At 41.4% G+C, this 23979-nt stretch overlaps 1 protein-coding gene across 2 annotated transcripts in view; it reads left to right on the top strand.

Moving 5' to 3' along the window:
• Positions 1 to 12922: 12922 nt before the first annotated feature.
• cers3a (ceramide synthase 3a) overlaps positions 12923 to 23979 on the top strand; it is a 47219-nt gene continuing 36162 nt past the window's right edge. Inside the window, exon 1 of one of the 2 annotated variants that reach the window (XM_052130035.1) lies at positions 12923 to 13047. The gene's annotated coding sequence lies outside the window, so the exon portion shown is untranslated. Of the gene's footprint in view, positions 13048 to 14124; positions 14260 to 23979 lie in introns of those variants that run through there. The other variant, XM_052130121.1, reaches the window with a different exon arrangement.

Below are 23979 nucleotides of genomic sequence, written 5' to 3' on the forward strand. Positions count from 1 at the left end.
CACTGGACCCCCACCAATGAAATTGTTCTTTACCTTATATGGGGGTAACATACATGTTTGAGCTACGTGTGTTACGTGAGAGTAGAGACAAGAAACGCATTCCTTTAGAACATCTTTAGAACGGAGCAGCTGCAGCTACCCAACAAAAGAAGTTTAAAAGAGGCCTTCATTGTTCCACATTACATCACCAGAAAGTTGTTGAGAAGCATTAATTTTTTCACAACACCAATAATACAAATAACATTAATTTGCATGTATAAAATGTAAGATAAAACAATATGTTTTCTGTACTATAATTACTAAAACTGAAACTAAAATATATAAAACGAAATAGAAAGGGGGCCTGAGAAGCTCAGTATTGACGCCTACTACCAACCCTGGAGTCTCGAGTTTGAATCCAGTGTGTGCTGAGTAACTCCAGCCAGGTCTCCAAAGCAACCAAATTGGCCGAGTTTCTAGGGAGGGTAGTCACATGGGGTAACTTCCTCGTGGTCGTGATTAAGTGATTCTCCCTCTCAATGGGGTGCGTGGTATGTTGTGCATGGACTGCGGAGAGTAGCATGAGCCTCCACATGCTCTGATTCTCTGTGGTGTCATGCACAGCAAGCCACGTGATAAGATGCACAGATTGACTGTCTCAGGAGGCCACTGACACTTGTCCTCTGCCACCCAAATTGAGGTGAGTAACCACGCCACTATGAGAACCTAGTAAGTAATGGGAATTGGGCATTCCAAATTGGAAGAAAAAACGAATCTAAAATAAAACTAACAAAACATTAATAAATCTCACTAAAACTAAACTGAATATTATAACAAATTTGAAAATAGTATTAAAATAAATACTAATTTAAAATTAAAAACTATAATAACCTTGGTTGGGACAAATGCATACTTTTCCCAACTCTGTTGACCCATTTCATTGGTCTAGCACTCATCTCTCACACGATGTTGGCCTCCCCCACACCGGAAAGGGTACGTTCAATTCTGTTGGTGGTGAAGTGTCTTCTGGTGGCATAGTCAACACTACATTACATTAATGAGGCTCTTCTTTGCACACAAAATGGAAATTTTTGCAGTAATTTCTTGCCGTGATCACCATTTTCAATTTAGTTAAACAATGTGTACTTAATGAGCCATTCACACCTTGAGCAAACATTCATGCCAAATCTTGTGCTGACAAAGTAAAGCTTTTTTTTTTTTTTACGGTGAGTGTTATTGTGTCTTAGACAGGCAATGAAATGCCCTGACCAATAAAATATAAGCTTTGGATCATGAGTCAGGGGCCTCTGCAGTTACCAAAATCCACCTGCAACGGGTGACTCTAAAGCTGTTTTGACCACCGACATTAAACACTGAAGGAACTTGAGGAAGAATCTTGAACCAGTGTCGAGGATGTGTATTTTATTTTCATCAAATTCCTTAAAAGCTGCAAAAAATTTCTTGTTTTTCTTAACATGTCAATTATATTTCTGCATCACTACCTTGCATCCCCCTAAAATAACATTCTGATTATGGAGTGGTGGTGGCGTAGTGGACTAAAGCACGTAACTGGTAATCAGAAAGTCGCTGGTTCGATCCCCACAGCCACCACCATTGTGTCCTTGAGCAAGACACTTAATCCAGGTTGCTCTGGGGGGATTGTCCCTGTAATAAGTGCACTGTGAGTCGCTTTGGATAAAAGCGTCTGCCAAATGCATAAATGTAAATGATTATATGTGGATTGTCTTCATAATGAATGCCAAAATACTGAATATTTGCATTTAATCTTACCTGAGTTATACTATTTCTCAAATATAATATGTATTGTTTTATCTTTGCATTAGCATCATACAACTTTACGGATCTTAAGTGCTGGTTTGTGCAAAATTCAAAATTTCATGTGTTTGAATTGAATTTTAATTGATTTGGAATGATTGGAAGTGGAATTTACTGATTTGCAATTCTAAGAAACACAGTCAAACTATACAATTTCATTAGTCCAAGACACATTTTGTGACAGATAATTCCGTTATAATTTTTTACCAATTTACCAATTATAATACATTTTCTCCTCTTTATTCCCTAATAGGTAGTTACATTTTTTTAACTTATAGAAATAATGGTGTTGTGTGGCACCAGGAAATGGTCCAAATGGCGAGCTCTGCACACTTTACTAGTTTTAATTATTTTAATTAAAGGCCTTATTTTAACCTTAACGGTATTCAAAGCTCTTTACACTGTGACCATTCACACACACATTCATACACCAATAGCCTGTGCTAGCCTTCCATTGGGAGCAACTTGGGGTTCAGTGTCTTGCCCAAGGATTATAGAAATAATGGTGTTGCGTGGCACCAGGAAATGGTCCGAACGGCGAGCTCTGCACAGTTTACTAGTTTTAATTATTTTAATTAAAGGCCTTATTTTAACCTTAACGGTATTCAAAGCTCTTTACACTGTGACCATTCACACACACATTCATACACCAATAGCCTGTGCTAGCCTTCCATTGGGAGCAACTTGGGGTTCAGTGTTTTGCCTAAGGACACTTCGGCATGTGGAGTCGTGTGGGCCGGGAATCGAACTAGTAGGGACTATAACATTTTTTTTCATCAGTCCATAAGATTTATTCTAGTCTAATTTCCTAATTCCCTAATCTGTTGTGGATTGCTAAATTGGAAAAATCTAAGTATAGGTGTTGCCACATATGGAGAAAAATAAATAATATAGTTGGCACTTTAATGTATCCCTTTTGCATAATCCTGAATTCCAACAAATGTTAAAGGCAGAAATCAATGTGTATATGGAGACCAACTGGTCTTCAGTATACTCTGTGGGCATGGTTTGGGAGGCACTTATCGGATCATAGGGGTCGGATCATACAGTGTCATGCCTTAATTATAAAAAAAAAAAATAAAAAAAACACGAGTTGGAGGGGAATATTAAAAGTGCAGAGGCAGAGCCTGATGGCCTCAGAAAATTGACCCGATTGAAATACAGATATAATACTATTTTGTCGTGAAAGGTGGAGTTTTGGCTATTCAGGGCAAGACAAAGATATATATGGCTAGATATATAAAGCAGAACGAGTCTTTTTCTACCATTCCCTCAGTGAAATCTTCTGGTGGGGAAATTTTTACCTCGGCCATTGATATTAATAATGCTTTTAAAGAATTCTATCTTGATCTCTATTGTTCCACGTATTGGTGTACTGATGCAGATATTAAAAAAATTGTGGAACCATATGAACTCCCTAAACTGACAGCTGAGCAAAAAAATTATCTTGATTCTGAGATAACCTTGGAGGAACTTGGCAAGGTAATTAAGGCCTTGCCTACAGGCATGGCTCCAGAGCCAGATGGCTTTGCCGCTGAATTTCTTAGATCTTATGCTACAGAATTGACCATGACACAAGCCCGGATACTTAAAAGGACAAAGATCCAATCGAGTGTGAGTTACCGTCCAATTTCCCTGATCCAACTAGATGTTAAAATATTTTAAAATATTCTGGTTAACTGATTGAGTAAAGCTATGACATCTCTTCTACATATACATCAGGTGCGGTTTGTTCGGGGCCGCAGCTTTTCTGATAACATTAGACGTTTCATCAATATCATGTGGTCAGTAGTGAATGATCAGACTCAGACTTGCTGCCATCTCACTTGATGGTAGAATGGGATTATCTTTTTAAGATTTTGGAAATATACGGGTTCAGGAATACTTAAATTGGATGGATTAAGTTACTTTCTAGACACCCAGTAGTGGCGGTACAAACAAATTGATTCATTTCAGATTATTTTACTCTGGATAAGGGCAACCGGCAGGGTTTGGCTCTGACAGCGTATTGCCCAGTGGCTGCTTTTCAGCCGGGTGCCTTTCAGTGGCCAAAACAGGGCATTAAGTATTTGGGCATTTTATTCCCAGTAAATTTGTGTGATTTAGTTCATTTTGACCCCTTAATAAAAAAGGTTTTTGTGGGATGTGGGTAGGTGGGCTTAATTACATGCATCTATAATTGAGAAGGTAAATGTTATTAAAATTATTTGTATTCCAAAATTTAACTACTTGTTACAATCTCTCCCTGTAGATGCCCCCCTCTCTTATTTCAAGCAATTTGATAGCATAGCGAAGTCCTTCATTTGGAATGGTAAGCATCCCAGATTACATTTCAATAAATTACATAAGGCAATTGTTCAGCATTTTGGGAATAGTTTACACCCACCTAAAGCGGCATATACTACTGCGAGTGGTGATTACTGCTTTTGGAAAAGGTCATTAGGCATCAGTATTCCTCCCTGCTAATTCAGAGTTTGGGGGACAGAATTTCAACTTCTAAACTTGGTACTGGAGATGGAGTGTGGGCTAAGATTAAAAATAACATCAAGTCTGCATCTAGAGATGCAAGGGAGTGCCAAATGGAACTTGAATGGAATTTGAAATAAATGAATTAATCCAACTCACTGCCTTTAACTTGTTGGTTCAACTAAGTATGTTGCATTCCTTAAAATCCCCCCATTTTAGAAAATGTATGTTGCTTACATGTTGCTAGATTGTAGCACTGCCACATAATGAACATGTTTTAACCATCTCTATGTTTTAAGAAATGTTATATAATGTACAGTATTTAGAGAGGTTTTTCAGAAAGAGGTTTTAGAGAAAGTGAGTACTTCGAATGCAGCCTTCGAATGCAACCTTGTTTCATATGATTTCGGAGGATGCATGAGGTGTATCCTTCGTGGGCACTAACGAACCCACAATTCTTTGCTTCAAAAGAAATTTGCCCATAAATATGATTTCACAAGGAATGTTAATTCCCAAGTTGAAGTACCTCAGTAGCAGAGTATATAATATGTATAATTATATTAATATATAATAAAAATAAAGTATTAGAACACAAGTACAACTGTAAAATCTATTTTCTTTTCTCTTTACATCATTATAACTCTCCTAAAATGTACCTCATGCATTCCCTTCCAGTGGGACTTTGTTCCCTTCTCACTCAAAGGGCTCACGCTTGTTAAAGAGTAGCGTGCTGTCATAGCAACCATGTTCCTTTCCATTTCCATGTGTCCTATGAAGGCCGTCTTGTTTAAACGAGGCTTGTTTAAAGGTGGACACTGTAGCCTTCAAATAACATGTCCTACCTAGCATACAGCCTTCCAAACAATACACAGCCCATATGTGTTTGGTCAATGATCATTGCCAGATCAGGACTGTTTTAATACTAGTGAATTTTAACCTCCACTGAACTATACAACTTTCCTGGACATTCCCAACACTTTGGATTTACACCTTGGAAGTGGCATTTGGACTCTCTTATAATCTGTGGTATTGTAAAGTAGTTTTATTCCTTTGCCCCTAAGAGAGACTTTTTCTTTTTATTGTTCATTGTAAATAATATTAATACACCTCTTCATTATTACATATTGTTGCTTGCTGTCTGTTTTATTCACACACACAATCTGGACCTCTCTTTTATTGTGTTGCTCGGTCGTTGCGGCTAATCTTTACAAGATAAGGACTTAAAATACAAGCATATGAGTGAACATGCCTGATGAAATGGAAAACCATCTTAGTTCTTATTCAACTTGTTAACAACATACTTAAAGTAATGTTTACCACAGACCTTAATTTTCTCATAATCCAAAACTACCATTATAAAAACCAATAGGAAAATCTAGAGGGATCCTATGGTTTGAAAATGCTAATACTCTTCTGTGTTTTTGGACTACAATCTGAACAGCTCTATTCATGTGAGTCTCTTTTGTTGTATTTTGTTCTTAGTGCTGGATTATTCAACTGACTGAGATGGAAAATCATTCTCTTTTGTTGTATTTAGTTCATTATTTAAAATGCAGGTTTATTCCACTGACTGAGATGTTAAGTCAATCTCAAAAGGTTTAGACCCAACACATAACATCATTAACATTTAAATTGTGTCACCAGCTAATGGAGCAAATACATTTCCAGCTGTTTATATGTAAATATCCAGAATCAACAACCATACCTGTCACCAATGGCTTTTCAAAGGGAAAGGTAACATTTCAGTAGAGTAAATTAATCATTATTAATTTATCTAGAATCCCAAAAGATTTTTTTTTCTCCATATAGACAAACAAATATTAAATGTATACTCAGTAATTATTTTCCTCATTTGAAATGTTTTACTTCTAAAGAATTGAAGATTAATTTCGAAGCGTATTTATAAAATCATGGTCACTCATGAAGTCATATCAGTAACCTTATAAAGCTCTTTTTTTCTATATGGAGCAGGGGCACCTCAAGGGGGCAGTCATGTTAGCATCACATGACTAGCTGAATACTCCTTGCCTAATCTCATAACTCCCATGTTATTGGATACTTTCATTTGTATTAAATTAAGCTTGGCTTACTGTGCATAGTGAATTTCTACTGTTTGAATTATGCAGCCTCCAGGCCACTAGGTGTCGTTGTATGCCAAACTTTGACATACTTTAAAAAAAAAAATAAAATAATGACTGAGTGCACCTTTAATGGGCTTCTCACTTGAAATTGTTTAGTTTGGGTTAAGCAAAATACTGGGTTCTTCCATGTTTAATGCTATTATGCTGTATGCTGGGTTAGTCCTGAGCATGACTGCTGTGTGCATTTTCCATTTCCCTTTTTGATGTGTAACTAATAGCACTTAAAAAAAATAGTTAAGAAAATAGTTTTCCTAAAAATATATGTCCTCATATGGGGACAGCTGGACTAAGTTTTGACATTTTTAATAATATTAAGCTATAAATGGTCCTTTTTTATTATTTTATCAAATTGTTGATTAGGTTTCCAGGAGTGGTGGTTATTCATGCTTTTGAGATGTTACAGACATTACAGCTGATTTTCTGTTAAGCAGCTTTGAAACCATGTGTAATGGGAAAAGCACAAATAAAACTATACAAATAAAATGATTTGACTTGACTTTGACAACAAAACCTCAATGTTCTCTCTTTGCGCAGTCAAACAAGTGACACTAACAGCTTTCAGAGGGTAGTGAATTAAGGTCACAGTTATAAAAACTTAGGACACTAAAGAGACCTTTCTACTGACTCAGAAAAACACTAAGAAAGATGCCCAGGGTCCCTGCTCATCTGCGTGAACGTGCCTTAGACATGCTGCATGGAGGCATGAGTACTGCAGATGTGGCCAGGACAATAAATGTAAATGTATGTACTGTGAGACGCCTAAGACAGTGCTACAGGGAGACAGGAAGGGGCTGTTAACCATCCTCACAGTGGCAGACCACATGTAACAACACCTGCACAGGATCGGTACACCCGAAATCACGCCTGCGGGACAGGTACAGGATGTCAACAACAACTGCCAGAGTTACACCAGGAATGCACAATCCCAACATCAGACTGTTCACAATAGGCTGAGAGAGGCTGGACTGAGGGCTTGTAGGCCTGTTGTAAGGCAGGTCCTTACCATACATCACTGGCAACAACGTCGTCTTTGGGCACAAACCCACCATCGCTGGACCAGACAGGACTGGCAAAAAGTGCTCTTCACTGACCAGTTGTGGTTTTGTCTCAGGGGTGAAGGTTGGACTCTCGTATATCATCGAAGGAATGAGCGTTGCACCAAGGCCTGTACTCTAGAGCGGGGTTTGATTTGGAGGTGGAGGGTCTGTCGTGGTCCAGGGCGGTGTGTCACAACATCATCGGACTGAGCTTGTTGTCATTGCAGGCAATCTCAATGCTGTGCATTACAGGGAAGACATCCTCCTCCCTCATGTGGTACCCTTCCTGCAGGTTAATCCTGACATGACCGTCCAGCATGACAATGCCACCAGCCATACTGCTCATTCTGTACGTGATTTCCTGCAAGACAGGAATGTCAGTGTTCTGCCATGGCCAGCAAAGAACCCGGATCTCAATCCCATTGAGCACGTCTGGGACCTGTTGGATTGGAGGGTGAGGGCTAGGGCCATTCCCCCCAGAAATGTCCGGGAACATGCAAGTGCCTTGGTGGAAGAGTGGAGTAACATCTCACAGCACAAACTGGCAAATCTGGTACAGTCCATGAGGAGGAGATGCACTGCAGTACTTAATGCAGCTGGTGGCCACACCAGATACTGACTGTTACTTTTGAAAGTATATAAAGTGTATAAAACATATATAGGCAAGGCTGCGATACCACCTGCTGATGGTAGCAGTGAGAGCAGCCCATAACTCGGGTGGCTGGAGACTCTGATGATCCTCCAAGCTTTTTTAACATACTGCCTGGTGTAGATGTACTGGAGAGAGGGAAGCTCACCTGCGATGATGTGTCTGGCACCACCCTTTGCAGGGCTTTGCGGTTTTGGGTGGTGCTATTGCCATACCAGGCGGTGATGCAGTCAGTCAGGATGCTCTCTACAGTGCTGGTGTAGAACCGTATGAGGATATGGTGGTTCATTCCAAACTTCATCAGCCGTCTCAGGAAGAAGAGGCGCTGGTGAGCCTTCTTCACATTGGCCTCAGTGTGGACGGACCTTGTGAGTTCCTCAGTGATGTGGACACAGAGGAACTTGAAGCTGCTGACTCTCCACCGGTGCTCCATTAATGGTGATGGGCTGTATTCTCTGTCTTTCCTCCTGAAGTCCACTAAAAGCTCCTTGGTCTTACTGACGTTGAGGGAGAGGTTGTGCTCCTGACACCAGCATGTCAGAGTGTGCACCTCCTCTCTGTAGGCTGTTTCATCATTGTCAGTGATCAGACCTACCACCATCGTATCGTTAGCAACTTAATGATGGCATTGGAGTTATGTGTTGCCGCACAGTCATGTGTGTACAGGGAATACAGGAGTGGGCTGAGAACACAGCCCTGCGGGGCTCCAGTGTTGAGGGTCAGTGATGAGGAGATGTTGCTGCCCATTCTATCCACCTGACATCTGCCTGACAGGATGTCCAGGATCCAGCTGCACAGCAAGCTGTTTAAGAGTTTCACATTAAGCTTGGAGGGCACTATGGTGTTGAATGCTGAGCTGTAGTCTACAAACAGCATTCTCACATATGTGTTCCTTTTTTCCAGTTTGGAGAGAGCAGTGTGTAGTGTAGATGCAATGGCATCATCAGTGGAGCGGTTGTTGCGGTAGGCAAACTGCAATGGGTCCAGTGAGGTGGGCAGCTCAGGACAGATGTAATCTCTGATTAGCCTCTCAAAGCATTTGCTGATGATGGGGGTCAGAGCAACAGGACGCCAGTCATTTAAACAAGTGATTTTTGATTGCTTTGGTACAGGCACAATGGTGGACATTTTGAAGCATGTGGGGACTACAGACAAGAAGAGGGACAGGTTGAAAATGTCCATAAAAACACCAGCTAGTTTGTTTGTGCACGCTCTGATGACTTGGCCCGGAATGCTGTCTGGACCCGTGGCTTTACAGATGTTCGCGAGTGCTCTCTCCACGAGGGCGGTGTCTTTTCCCTCGAAACGAGCATAAAAGTTATTTAGCTCATCCGGGAGAGCTTTTATTCCCTTTGTAGTCAGTGAAGATGTTAATTCCCTGCCACTGTCAAGATTGCAGGTGAAAGCAGACACGGGACAAGGATCTACTCGCAGCGGAAGCTTTATTGAATAACAAAAATACGAACAAAGAAAACATCCACGATGGGAAAAGGTAAAACAAAACACGGAGGGCATACAAAGGGTTAACAGAACACGGAAGGCATACAAAGGGTTCAACGGGAAGTAAATAAAGACAGAGAGCACGGATAACAGGTGTCCACATACATCAAAGACCGACAGGGGAATGGAGAAATAAACAGGGTTATATACACAGAGGTGATGGGACTAAACGATACGCAGGTGAAAACAATGAGTGAGTGCTGGCAGGTGGTGAGGGCAAGGAGAGTTGGGAGGTGTAGTTTTCTAGACAATGACTGGTGAAAACACGGACTGGACCACAAGGAACGTGACATGGAATGTGACGTGCTGAGTGAAACAGAAAACCCGGGGCAGACAACACAGGAACGTGACAGCCACATACTTCTAGAGTTGGTGGTGTTGAACTGTCCTTCAATCTTGTGCCTGTACTGGCATTTGGCTGCTCTAAAAGTTTTACGGAGGGCATGACTGGCTTGTTGACTCGAAATGAAAAGCTCCTCTGCATTCCCGAAATTAAAAGCAGAGGTCTGTGCATTAAGTGCCGCACGAACAGCGCTATTAACTCATGGTTTCTAGGTGGGGTAGATCCGTATTGTTTTGTTGGAACAACGTCCTCTACGCACTTCCTGATGAAACATGTTACGCTATCAGCGTAAACCTCGATTTCAGAGGCGAACCGGAACCTCTCCCAGTCTGCGTGATCAAAACAGTCTTGTAGCATAGAGTCTGATTGGTCCGACCAGCACTGGATCATTCTGAGGGTGGGTGCTTCCTGTTTCAGTTAGCGGGCAGAAGCAGAACGGAAGAGTGGTCTGATTTTCCAAATGATGTGTGGGGGAGTGATTTGTAGCATCCCGGAAAGGAGAAGAGCAATGGTCCAAAACCCGGTCCCCTTGTGTGTTGAAGCTGATATGTTGGTGGTATTTTGGTGCGATTTTCAAATTGGCTTTGTTGAAGTCCCCAGTCACAATGAACGTGGCCCCAGGGTGCACGGTTTCCTGCTCACTTATACTCCCATACAGTTCCTTGAGTGCCTGGTCTGTGTCGGCTTGTGGGGGGCTTGTACACGGCAGTTATAATGTGAATTCCGTGAATTCCCTCGGTAGCCAGAATGGTCGACACAGAAGCATGTGAAATTCCAGATCAAGAGAGCAGAAAGACTTGATAAAATATATGTTCCTCTGATCACACCAGGATTTGTTGATCATAAAACATACACCACCACCTCTGCTTTTGCCTGAGAGGTATTTCGCTCTGTCCGCTCGGTGCACGGAGATCCCCGCAAGTATGGAATCTCTGCAGACATCCAAGTTTCTGTAAGGCAGATAATGCAGCAATCCCTCGTCTCTCGTTGGAAAGAAATCCGCGCTCTCAACTCGCAGAGGTTGTTGTCCAGAGATTGAACGTTTGCCAGTGGGGGTCGAGTTGCGTGACATCTTACTCTGATGAGAACACCGGCTCTTTTTCCCTTTTCCTTCTGCGTTTCCGCGGCTGGGCTACCCAGACAAAGGGCTCTGCTGGCGTGTTTGTAAACAGCAGGTCGGTATTGAGGAATTTGAAGTCCGGTTTTCGGTGTGTAATTGCAGAACCAATGCCCAAAAGCATTTGTCTGTCATATACAATAAGGCAGACAACATCCAAGACAAAAAAAAAAAAACTGTAAAAAAACCAAACAAAAAACTGCAGTGTTGTGTCGGAGCTCGCAACGCAGCAGCCATACTCTGTGCCATCTTTAGTCCTGTCACACAGTAAATATAGGATTTCTAAGGGGAAAAAGGCCTATAGTCCTCATAAGAAGTAATTTTGTTTAACTGGGTGCCATTTTCAATAAATCTGTAATTTTTTTTAAATGGCATAATAGATGAAACTTATCAGACTCTAATCTGTTAACTCAAACAGGTTTCAATGTAAAAATTAGTTTTAGTTTTGTTGGCATTTCTCCAAAAGACAAACGCCGCTGTGACTGTGCTATATTGTTTGTCACATGAATCTGTGTGTCGGTAGTTTAACCAGAGACTATTTAGCAGAGTCAGGACACTTCTATAAAAATGAATGGGAGAAATAGCACAATGGTCAATGGATGTAGAAAGGAAGTGCCGCCTTACAGGTAAAAGAGCCAATCACCTGTAGACACACACATCGCCTGTCAATCAACTCGCGATTGCACATGCGCATTAGCTATACAAGCTGGGAAAGTTTTGTTTTTTTTGGATAATCTGAGGTAAAGAAGCACAATTTATGATACCAGTGTGGTCAGATTTTACTGATGATTTGAAATATGTTTGATCGTATTCTTGACCAACCATTTTTGGGATTTCGGTCATTCCCCATTCAAGTAGATAGGAGCAGCACTGGCATGCCACTTGTTTCCTAGAAAATGAACTGAGATCGGTCAGTTTAAATGAAATTATAAATAGTGAAGTCAAACAACAATGTCTGCACAGAAGAGTGCAGAGTCGCACAAAGTTATAAGTGGTGTTTGCCAAGCAAGCATTTGATCAAACCCCTAATCTTAAATATTAAACATCAGCTCATAAGTGGGTATTGATACATTAACTCAAATATCTGTTGCTAACTTACACACTCAGTAGACTTCAGATGTTAATTCCATCCCAAAATTCATCTCATAGGTACATTTGATTTAAAACTGACTTTGGCCTACTGCGATACACAATGAAATTGCTAATATATTTAACAGCGGAGGGTAAGATTATCAGTGAACAACCTCTTAAATTTCAATCTCTTTCTCAGACAAGTTACTGTATGGCTTCAGAATGCTTGCAATATAGAACACAAGTCATGTACCACTTTTAGGATGCATTTATTCATTTTTTCAGCTTGGATGACATGGGCGTGAGTAAATGATGACAAAATGTTTATTTTTAAATTTGAAAATTTCCTATAAAAGTGGTCTTAAGACAAAGTAAAAAAAAGTTGTTATGAAAAGCCAAAAATATCTCTAAATTCCAGTTAACAGGCACAAGTACAGACACAGATTAATGTGTGGTGTATGTATGTTCTGCCCTGACACTCCCGGTTTAAGGTATTGACTAATTTCTGTGCTGCGTTTCCATTTTCTTACCTGTCTGTTCTGGTGGCACCATTGTGTTTCCACTCTATCTCTATCTCAACCTCACCTCATCACTATCAGTTGTACAATGCAAATGAGGTGAGTCCTTAGGGCACAATTTTTGTGTGTGTGAGTTGAGTTACGCAGACTTTCACATTGAATGCCTGTTCACCTATGGAAGGTAAGGAGGGAGGAAGGGAGGGTAAAAAATGTCAATTGCTACTAAGCTGGGCGTGACCTAAAAGTATTTCAAACAAAGAGTTTTCCTGTGTGTCCCGAGTGTAGGGCTGCTGTCATGTTGATCATTTTCACACTGCTGGCAGTGGAAAGCAGAGAGAGCAGGACTAGATTACACCTGAACCTTCACTGTACCGCTGAGAGGAAGCAGAGGTGAGCGTGCTTTACTGTATTCCATTTTGTATTTTTTTTTATTTAGTGCAGGTGAGGTAATGAAACGACTTGTGGCTGAGCCAATGCATGCTTTATAAACTTCTTCAATGACATTAGGAAAACTAGGAAGAGTTTCATTTCCTTCAGGGTTTGTTGTTTTTTTATCATAATTCACATTGTCCCTTTTGATTTGGTCCATTGATTTTATCTTCTTTTATTAGGATGGTAGTGCCAAAATTTCTCCTTGCTGTTTCAGTCTCTTTGGCTTGCTCACTGGGGTTCTAAAATTAATTATTATTTACTTATTTATTTTAAGTCACCGTTTACAATAACATTTTTATCAAACTGCACAATGATGACAAAGACATTACAGATATTACAGCTTAATTTTCTGTTAAAGCATGATATTCTGTAAAGAATGGGTGTAGTGAAAAGTGCTATACAATTAAAAATTACTCTCTCTGTTGAGGCTAATGAAAATGTAATTACAAAATTCTGAACCAGCTTTGATAAAATTTATTTTTTTTGGTGACCATGTGTATGGAAAGACAAAAATCTTTTGAAATGAGGTGGTTTGAAAGATGACGTTGCTCTATATGGAAGGTCAAAGTAGAGTATGTAAGCCTTGTACAACTTGAACTTGTACATTTGCAAATTATGGTGTCTTTGATCACCAAGAGACTTGAAAGTTGACATTTTTCACAGCTGCCAACTGTGTCCTATGAATTACTTATTTTGAATTGACGTACTGTGCATAGGCTGAAAACTCATCTGTAATACTGAATTTCTATGTGCTTAAGTTCAATAAGTTCTTGAATTCTAAATATTCCACTTGGTTATCATACTTTCTTGTTATCAAAAATGTTTAACGAGATTGTGGATTTGTGATAGCAAAAATAGAATGGCTTGAGTTCAGTGTCACTGTAATGGGGTTGAAGAAAGAGAAGAAAATGACATTCTTTGTGATCTGTACACGTGGAGCTTGCTTTGTTTACTCAACGTCTTGTTTAAACAGACTGAGTTCTTTGTTGTGTTCAGTTGACATAGTTTTCTGGTCATTCTCTTCGCTTGTATTACAGTCAACAGAAAAAGATTGTTTGCAGTTAATACTGCCTGATCTAAGCAAACATGAAAGCAAGGAACATTTCCTTTTCTGGATTATGGATATGTTGTAATTGAAGCTCAACACCACAAATTGTCGAGGACTTCATGGTAAGAGATCAATAAGATAAAAAAGTCTTCATAGATTAATAATAATAATTAATTAATAATAATGATATAATGCTGTCATAAAAAAAGCACTATCCATTGATAAGACTGGTGATAGTGATGAATCTAATTATCTAATTTGGGTTTTTAAAAGCAACCTGAGTGTACAGATGGATGAAATAACGTCAGGTTTCAGTACTGTTACACCAAAATGGAATCCAAAATACATGAATGGATGAAGCTTTTCTTCTGAACTTTTTTTTGTTGCAATATTTAATGACGGCAACAGAAGAGAAGAGGCAGGAAATGTATTCGGGTTTGAGAGGGGCATTTAGATTAGGACACAATGCAGGGTGAATTTAAACATCTCCCGCATGAGCACCACAGCTCAACGTATCTGTCACACATGCACTAAACACGAGGCCTCTGCTCTAACTCTGTAAAAACTCCATATCACCTTCTTGATATGTTTCTCTGCACTTCTGGACATGTTTGTTATGCTGTAAACATATTTTCACACAACACTTTAAAGTTAGCATGAAATGGTGTTCGTAACCAGTTCACTTCTGTAATATGATATTTTTGTGTGTGAAAGATGATGTTCAATTTTATAAAATGCATGGCGGGACTTGATTTTTGCCATCGGTAATAGATTACAATTATAAAAAGTGGGCATTTCATACCAGAATGAAGCCTGGTGGTATTTTTGCATTTTGATGAAAGTTTACATAGACAAATGTTGTCTTTTCTTTGGAATCATGTACAGAGCTGAACAGATTAACCCTTAAATGCATGGGTGTTTCGACAAACATTATTACAAACTTGGGTCTGTGACAGGCCGGAGGGCGGGGCCGGTGGTGATTCCGCACACCCGGCCCCTAATCGGGCTAATCAAGCCTCAGAGAGGGATAAAGGCTGACTGGAAGCTACAGTGGGACAGAGAGATTTAGATTTACAGACAGCTGTCTGACACCTTTGTGTGTTTGTCTTTTTGTTTAAGTTTCTTATTAAAATATTATTTATATTTTCCAGCCGGTTCTCGCCTCCTCCTTTCACTTAGTCCCTTTACAGGATCATTAGAGACCCAACACTTATATCCATCACAAATGGATCTAGAAAATGCCTAAATTGTGTCAAATTTTCAAAACATTTTTAAGACAATTAGAAAACAATAGAATAAAATAAAATATGTTCTGATATATTTGATGTTTAATTTTTCATATGTCAAAGACATTACACAACAAACACAGAACAGGATTAATTACTTTTACACTGAAATTTCATGAGAAACAACTGGCTATCAAACACATTGAGCTACACATGTGTTTTCTCAGGCACTTTTTGGCCATGTTCAAACAGCAGCAGAATACTGTTGTCAGTACTGTTTTGAGTGCTTGATACGGTTCCGTTCACACAGTTTCTTAATTTACAAGAGTGACAACCACTTTCTATAACCAAACTGACACTCTTAATTTTTCAACTCTCACAAACACATTCTCAATACCAAACACTGACTGTGTGAATGTTGCCTTTGAGTCTAAATAGATGCACAGCTTACATAATTTCAGTAATACACTCAAATGACAATAGGCAAATCACACTGTTCATGTGTTAAACTTGCTATAGTTTACTTCCATAGTGTTTCTTTATCAAACAGCAACACCTACTGTTCATGTGTTACACTTGCTATAGTTTACTTCCACATTGTTTCTTTATCAAACAGCAACACCTACTGTTCATGTGTTACACTTGCTATAGTTTACTTCAAAATTGTTTCTTTATGAGACAGCAACACCTACTGTTCACGCGTTATACTTGATATAGTTTACTTCCACATTGCTTCTATATCAAATAGCAATGCCAAATGTATATCAAGTTAATCACTGAAACATCAGCTCCACTTTGAATAAGAAATAACATGTAAAATTTGATGTATACAATCATATGGAATACTGAAAATTCACCATTGTCACAGAAAATCAATGTGATATAGTAGACATTTGTATGAATATTGTACTCATTTGTCTTGTAATAAACAAATAAATATATCCTCTGATAGTAAACTTATTAAATCATCATAAAAATATGATTAATGGAAATGCAATATAGCGAAACTGTTACATATCTGGGGTCTTTAATTGCTAAGGTACAGGGGGTGGAATGAGGAACCGGGTCACTAAAGACCTGAGTTATGCATTGGGGTTAAGCAGCCTGAATTTATGAAAATTATGTGACTGTTTTTGCAGTATTACAGCTGTTTCAAGGTATGTTCTCTGTGTAGTGCTAAATTTTCTCCCAAACAGATGAGTTTTAAGGGTTAATGCTCTATTGAGTTTTAAATGAACAAAACCTACCTTCCTACCCTAAATCTTAAACCTAAACCTAACGCAGGGTCAGAAAAAAACAATTGTGAGATGAAAAATTGCTAAAGCATCCACATAATGTTGTGCATGTATACAGATTTTAATCCAAAAAATTTGATTCTGATAAAAAATATATCATTTTGTGGTGCTTATGACACTTTGAGCTCACATGATGACTCTTCGGTGCTTATAGCCTGGTAAGCAAGTGTAATATTCTATCAATTCAGCAAACAGGCAATTTTATCGTGCTCGAGCAAGATTGTAAATATAGTTGGGTAATATAATGCAAATGTTAAAATGTATTGCCTTAAAAGAGATGCACTATTAAATAAGTGTTTTGATGTCATAAGATATCATTATGTGAGGAACAGGGTGTTTATGAACTGATAATCTGCTGTTATTTCGTGATTTGTGAAAAAGGGAATAAAAGTAATTGTTGTTTTAGCACCTCTGAATTTATTTCAGCAGGAAACTGCTGTTACTCACAATTAGCCTCATAAAAATCATTATTCAAATATGCAGGTATAGTAACATGATTCTATGAGACCAGGTTGACATTAAGAAATTAAATGGGGTCATTTTGGATTTCATGCTAACTTAAATCCTAAGTTAATGTATTTTTTGAAGGTCACTTTTAACCCTGGTTTGCACAACACCCTGCTCAAGAGCTAACCATGAATTGCAGTGCCAAAGGTGTACAGTGTGAATTACTGTCCCAGGGTGAAATATACTTGGAATAACATAACTCAGGAATAAGGTAAATTAGGTTTAAAAATTACAGGAGGATTATTTTTGGTATATATGACTGCCAGTACTATTCATCTTAGGTGGGAGTTGTAATACATGCATGGTAATGCAAAGCACTAAATTAACTTGAATCCAAATGTGACAATAACATGAAGGGTTCACACCAGCTCTACTTGTATTCCCTGATTAGGTGGTGGCTAAGGTGTGTTGCCACATAAGCTTGTGATAGGCATCACTCCATTAAACATTGTTTACAGTTAAAGCAGAGCTATTTTACTATAAACGTGTTCTAAGTGCCATTTTTAAAGAAAGAAAATAAGTTAAATATTAGATTAACATTAAATATTTAGAAAATAAATTAATATATACAACAAAAAGCTATTCAATCTCAACAATTTTAACACTGAAACTTATACTACATTCCTTGCATCATTTGGTTATCTTTTATTGTGTTTTATTATTGATTTATTGTAGAGTCTGCTTTTCTTAGCACGTTTCTTCAAGGTATAAATTAATGCAGGAGAGTTCTGTAAAACGTAAATGCTGAATATAATTAGGATCTCTTATTAGATTTTGCCATTTCCCCACAGCACTTTGTGACAGTTCACTAAAAAATTTAAATTCTGTAATTATTTACTCACCCACACATTGGTCCAAACCTGTATGCTGTTCTATTTCTGTAACAAAAGGAGAATTTTTTAAGATTCTTCATGCAGCCTTAGTAGATATGATTCAAGTGCTATATTCCAAGTTTTCTGAAATCATTTGAGAGCTTTGTGTGGGGAACAGACCAACATTTTTGTTGTTATTCATAGAAAGTCTGGCTTCAGAAGGAACAAGTCATTTGGATGAGTTTTATTGTGCTTTCATGATGAGCTTGACATCTGTAGCCACTAGGGATGTACGTTGTGCATATTAAGGGGAAGGAACCTTAGACCCTCTGGAAAGAACCGGAGACCCCACCGGACAACTATTTTGTGAATAACCTGATTGGAATCTTAGTCGATGCAGATCTGAGCATATTCCATCCTGTTCGCTGTTACTCCATCGTGGCACACGATTGAAGCACCTTCATGCTTCTGGTCACCTCCGACCTCTGCTACACATAAATGCATGAACAGTCTGTCCATCGTTAGAGTTGCATGAGCACTTAAATCAGTTTGCTGCGTTTGTGAGTGTGACAGAAATCACAAATATAACTGTCCAATATGTTGTTACAAATGTTTTAAAACTTGTATCTAGAATTTTGTATTTGGTGTTCCCTTTACAAAAGGCTTCACTTTGATGTTGCGCTGCTAAGCGCTACGGGGAACAGCTTTCGCTGTGAGCCGAGCTGAAATAATGTGTGGAACACGTCAATGAACATTGACCGGAATTTATAGCCTCGGTTGATGTAATCATTAGATGCACCTGAGGCCAGGCTATAAATGGATACGTCACCAGGTGTCGTCAGAAACTCTTTTTTCAGAGCGATTCTGTTTCTGTGTGTTTCACACACCCTGTCAAAACTTTCTTTCCTCTGTTAGGAGATAGAATCAGTTAGGCAGTGTGCAGTGAATGTTGTTCTATTTTTCTCTTCTGTTTAGAAAATATTATATATATATATATTAAAAAAAAAAAAAGAGAGAATGACTGAAAGCAAACGGTGCGTGTTCCTCTCTTCTGGCTCTATAGCTGAAGACGGCACACATCAGTTTTTGCTGTTTGTTTGGGGGTAAGAGCACGCTGCTCTCGCGTTGCAGCAGGGCGGGTGCGAGCACTGCGATTTGCTTTAACAGGCAGAGTGCGTCGTGCTCGCCTCGCTTGCTTCCGGGAGTCAGCACTCACGAAAAGATCGTTCGTGGGGCTCGTGCAGGGATTTGGCTGAGGAGCAAGAGACGGGTTGATCCTTTTCTCTCACTCTCTCCCCAAACCCAGCTGGTCCTTCACATGATCTCGAAGCGCGTTCCGACGCTTCTTCGGATCATGAGGTGGATCGCAATTCTCTTCCCGCCTCCGAGCTTTCCGTCCGCGATTAAAAAAAATCTACGGAGTTATTGCTTGATGTTGTTACTCGTGCGGTTGCCAGATTGGACTGGCCACGCGAAAAAGAGACCCCCAAACGCTCCAAACTAGGGGATAGATTTTATCTTCCAGTCTAAGAAAGGGAACGCCTCATGGGTCCCTTCCCTTTCTTTGATAACCTCCATGAAGAGCTTTTTCTCTCATGGAGAACCCCTAAAAAAATAAAAAATAAAAATATATATATATATATATATATATATATATATATATATATATATATATTATTTTATTTTTTTTTTTCACATACCCTCGACGTCATTATATTCGACTATCGTGGGTGCTGAGGCACGGGGGTATTCAGTGATGCCGCCGGTCGAAGAGACGCTTGAGGGCTATCTCTCGCCGGGCTCGGCATCGTCACTTAAGAAGCCCTCTCTCCCCTCAAAGCCTTGTAGGACAACCTCCACTTTAGTGGGAAGGGCTTATCAAGCAGCAGGTCAGGCTGGTGCTGCTCTGCACACTATGCTGTTTTTCAGGCGTACCAGGCTGACCTCCTGGACGACCTGAGTGTGGGTTCTGCGCTTGAAAGGAAGCCTCAGACCCACATCGGTCCTGACTGAAGGGAGGCTCAAAAGCAAAGCGTGGCGAGTCGTGCTCCTCCTCCCAGGGATTGGGGACAGTCTCGCCGCCCTCGCCAGCCCCCGAAGCAAGACCTCAGGACTATAAATTCTAGTAAGAGAAAACCCTGATGGTCTTGCGCCTAGATTAGGGGGTAGCTCCCTCGGGACGGGCGCGTGCTTCACTTCACCCCTCCCGGTACCCCCTCGAAGCCCCTCCATTCCCGCCACCTCTTGGTGTTTCGGGTTGCAGAGGCTTCCGTCAAAATCGGGTGTTTTCGCTGTTCCAGCATTTTATTCAGGACGCGAAACACCCGACAACCCCTCAACAGGGAGTGTTAAAATATAATACCCATCTCAGTGATCCTAGCAGCGTGGAAACTTCTGCCGGATATATTCTTTTCTGTGGGTCTTATAAGGGCGTCAGGATTTAATTCTCTCGCAGCTTTTCCGTGTTTCAACGGCGTGTTCTCACTACCGTAAACCGGATTTCTTTTTGTAAAAAAAAAAAACTCAATCTCCTGGTTAAAGGGGCCATGGTATGTGTTCCCCTTCCAGAGAGAGAGTTAGGTTATTACACTAAATACTTCCTGTTTCCCATGGAGGGTGAGGGGTGGCGTCTGGCTTAGATCTTAAAGCTTGAACTACCCATGGGTGTTCAAGTCCAAGATGATGCCTGTCAAGACGGTCGTGTCTCAAGCCCTACAACTCGTTTGGCTGGTCACCATCGATCTTATGACGCACTTCTATACTTCATTTAGAAGTTCTGCCACAACATGGAAAGTTCCTGAGGTTCACTTCCGGGGCTGAAGTCTTCCAGGGTCAGGTTCTTTCACTCAGCCTAGCCCTTTTTACCCGCACATTCACAATGCATGATGTAGCGCTGGCTCCTTGCGACTCGGGGCATCTGCATTCTGAATTACGTAGACGACTGGCTGATCCTAGCGCAGTTCCAGGAACTGGCAGTTCAGCACAGGGACATCGTCTTAGCTCATCTGTTTCTCTGGGGTTGAGGCTCAACGGCAAGAAAAGCGTCCTCTCTCCCACTCAGAACACTGTCTATCGGGGCATCGTATGGAGTTCAATCTCAATGCGGGCACAACTATCTCCCGCTAGGATTGAGTCCATTCAGATCACCCTGAGCAAAGTCAGGCTAGGTCAAGGTTGCACTGTTATCAGTACCAACGATTTCCAGGTCTCAGGGCGAACGCGTCCACGGTGATCCCTCTAGACCTTCTGCTCATGAGACCATTTTTGTTGTGGCCAAAAGCCAGGGGATTTCTTCCAAGGGCCAAAACCCCTGGGCTAAATAAGGTTATGCGCCTCAGGCTTCGTTCCCTTCCTATGTGGTTCAGACCCCGGTTTTCTGCATTGGGTCCCACTCTAGGTGCGTCTTGTTGTCGCAGACTGCTAATGACAGACGCCTCCCTGATGGGCGGGGTAGCGGCCTTAAGTGGTCGTCCAGCTTAAGGGGATAGGAGGGTCATCAGCTCGGTTGTCACAGTCTCTGTCTCGGGTTGATGGCTGTATTTCTGGCCCTGAAATACCTCCTCCTGAGGCTGCCATGTCTTGGTGCGGGTGGACAATACAGCGGTAGCCTCTTACATAAATCTTCAAGGAGACCCACGTTCTTGTCAGCTGTATTTCTGACACGTCGGATTCTGCTTAGGGCCCAGGGTAAGCTCCTGTCACTCAGGTCAGTTATATCCCTGGATGCCCGTGATACTGGAGCAGATTTACAGTCCAGACAGGAAATACCAACGGGGAGTTAAGAACTCCACCCTAAGGTAGTAGTTGCCCAGAGTTCAGCCAGCAAGGGTTTTTGCCTCTTACTGATAACACCGCCTGGCCAAACAGGGCTTGGTTCTCGGAGCTAATCTCTTCCCTCGACGGCTCGCCTTGGGCGATTCCGAACAGGAAGGATCTTCTATCTCAGGCACAGGGCAATATTTCATCCCTGCCCCAAATTGTGGAATCTTTCATGTTTGGCCCCTAAGGGTACCAACTGAGGGACACAGGGCTCTCTCCTGAGGTTATCGAGACCTTTTTAAATGCCGGGCTTTTTCCACTTAGAACAAGTTTGGGTGAGATCTTAGGGCAGAAGAGGACCTCTTCGCCTCTATGAATAGCGTAATGTCTCCTCTACTTCTCCCTGAAATCACCCAGCCCCCTTGGGTCTGGATCGTTAAGACACATACATGACCCAGAATGCGTCTGTATGTGTTTCTCTCCCGGTTTCTCTGCTCCCGGAGTCTTGGCAATGTTCACCAGCAAGGGTCTTGCCTCCTAATAATGGCGCTGTGCTGGCCGAACAGGATATGTTTCTCGGAGTTAATTCCTCTCCTCGACGGCTCGCCTTGGGCGTATTCGAACAGGGAGGACCTTCTCATCCTTGAGGTCATCGAGAGCATTTCAAGTGCTAGGGCTCCCTCCACTTGGAACTGATCTGGGTAGATTTTACAGGGCAGAAGAGGACCTCTTCGCCTCTGTTGATAGCGCAATGTCTCCTCTACTTCTCCCTGAGTCGCCCAGTCCCCCCCTCCCCCTCGGGAGGGGCTGAACGTAGAAACGCAAATGCGCCTGCATGCATTTCCTTCTGCTAAAGTTCATATTACAGAACCAGCTAACTGCCAGTTTGCTTCAGTTCTGGATTTTCTGTAGAAAGAACTGTCAGCGGGCACTTGCCTCGCAACTGCCAGGCTGTATTTGGCCACTGCGGTTTGCCACGGCTTGGTGGGCGGGGTGCCCTCAAAGAGGCATCCTCATTATTGCCCGGGCCTACGAGGCGCGCGGTCAAGCTTCGCCAGTAGGTTTCAGGGCGCACTCTACCAGAGGGCACTCCTCCTCTAAAACCTTGGCTAGAGGTCTCCCTCTGCAGCAAGTTTGTGATGCGGCAGGTTGTCCTCTCCGCACACATTCATTAGATTTTTATAGTTTGGATGTTTTGCCACTCCGGGCTCTTATGCCCTTGAGTCGACATCTCAAGCTCATGTCTGGACAAGTTTGTGATGCGTCAGGCTGGTCCTCTCCGCTCACATTCATCAGTCTTTATGACAAGTTTGTGTTGCGATAGGGTTCTCTTCACACACATTCGTCGAACTTTGTGGGCTAGATGCTTTGCTACTCCGGGCTCTTATGCCCTTGAGTCGACATCTCAGCCCATGCCTAAACAAGTTTGTGATGCGGCAGGTTGTCCCCTCCGCACACATTCGTTGGACTTTTTAGTTTGGATGTTTTGCCACTCCGGGCTCTTATGCCCTTGAGTCGACATCTCAGCTCATACCTGAACAAGATTGTGATGCGGCAGGCTGATCCTCTCCGCTCACATTCATCAGTTTTCATGACAAGTTTGTGTTGCGATAGGGTTCTCTTCGCACACATTCATCGAACTTTATGGGTTAGATGCTTTGCTACTCCGGGCTCTTATGCCCTTGAGTCGACATCTCAGCTCATGCCTGAGCAAGTTTGTGATGCGGCAGGCTGGTCCTCTCCGCTCACATTCATCAGTTTTATGACAAGTTTGTGTTGCGATAGGGTTCTCTTCGCACACATTCATCGAACTTTATGGGCTAGATGCTTTGCTACTCCGGACTCTTATGTCCTTGAGTCGACATCTCAGCCCATGCCTAAACAAGTTTGTGATGCGGCAGGTTGTCCTCGCCGCACACATTCATTGGACTTTTTTAGTTTAGATGTTCTGCACTCCGGGCTCTCATGCCCTTGAGTCAACATCTCAGCTCATGCCTGAACAAGTTTGTGATGCGGCAGGCTGGTCCTCTCCACACACATTCATCAAAATTGAATGGTTTAGATGTTTATGCTACTCCGGGCTCTTATGCCCTTGAGTCGACATCTCAAGCTCATGTCTGAGACCTCTCGCGTTTTTGTGAGTTTACTGCACAACCGTAGGGGTCCGGACAGCCCCAAGTGCGGCGGCGTGGGTATTGCGTTCCCCGTAGCGCTTAGCAGCGCAACATCAAAGTGAAGCCTTT

The sequence above is a fragment of the Xyrauchen texanus genome, chromosome 1, assembly GCF_025860055.1.
Source record: "Xyrauchen texanus isolate HMW12.3.18 chromosome 1, RBS_HiC_50CHRs, whole genome shotgun sequence".
Taxonomy (NCBI): Eukaryota; Metazoa; Chordata; class Actinopteri; order Cypriniformes; family Catostomidae; genus Xyrauchen; species Xyrauchen texanus.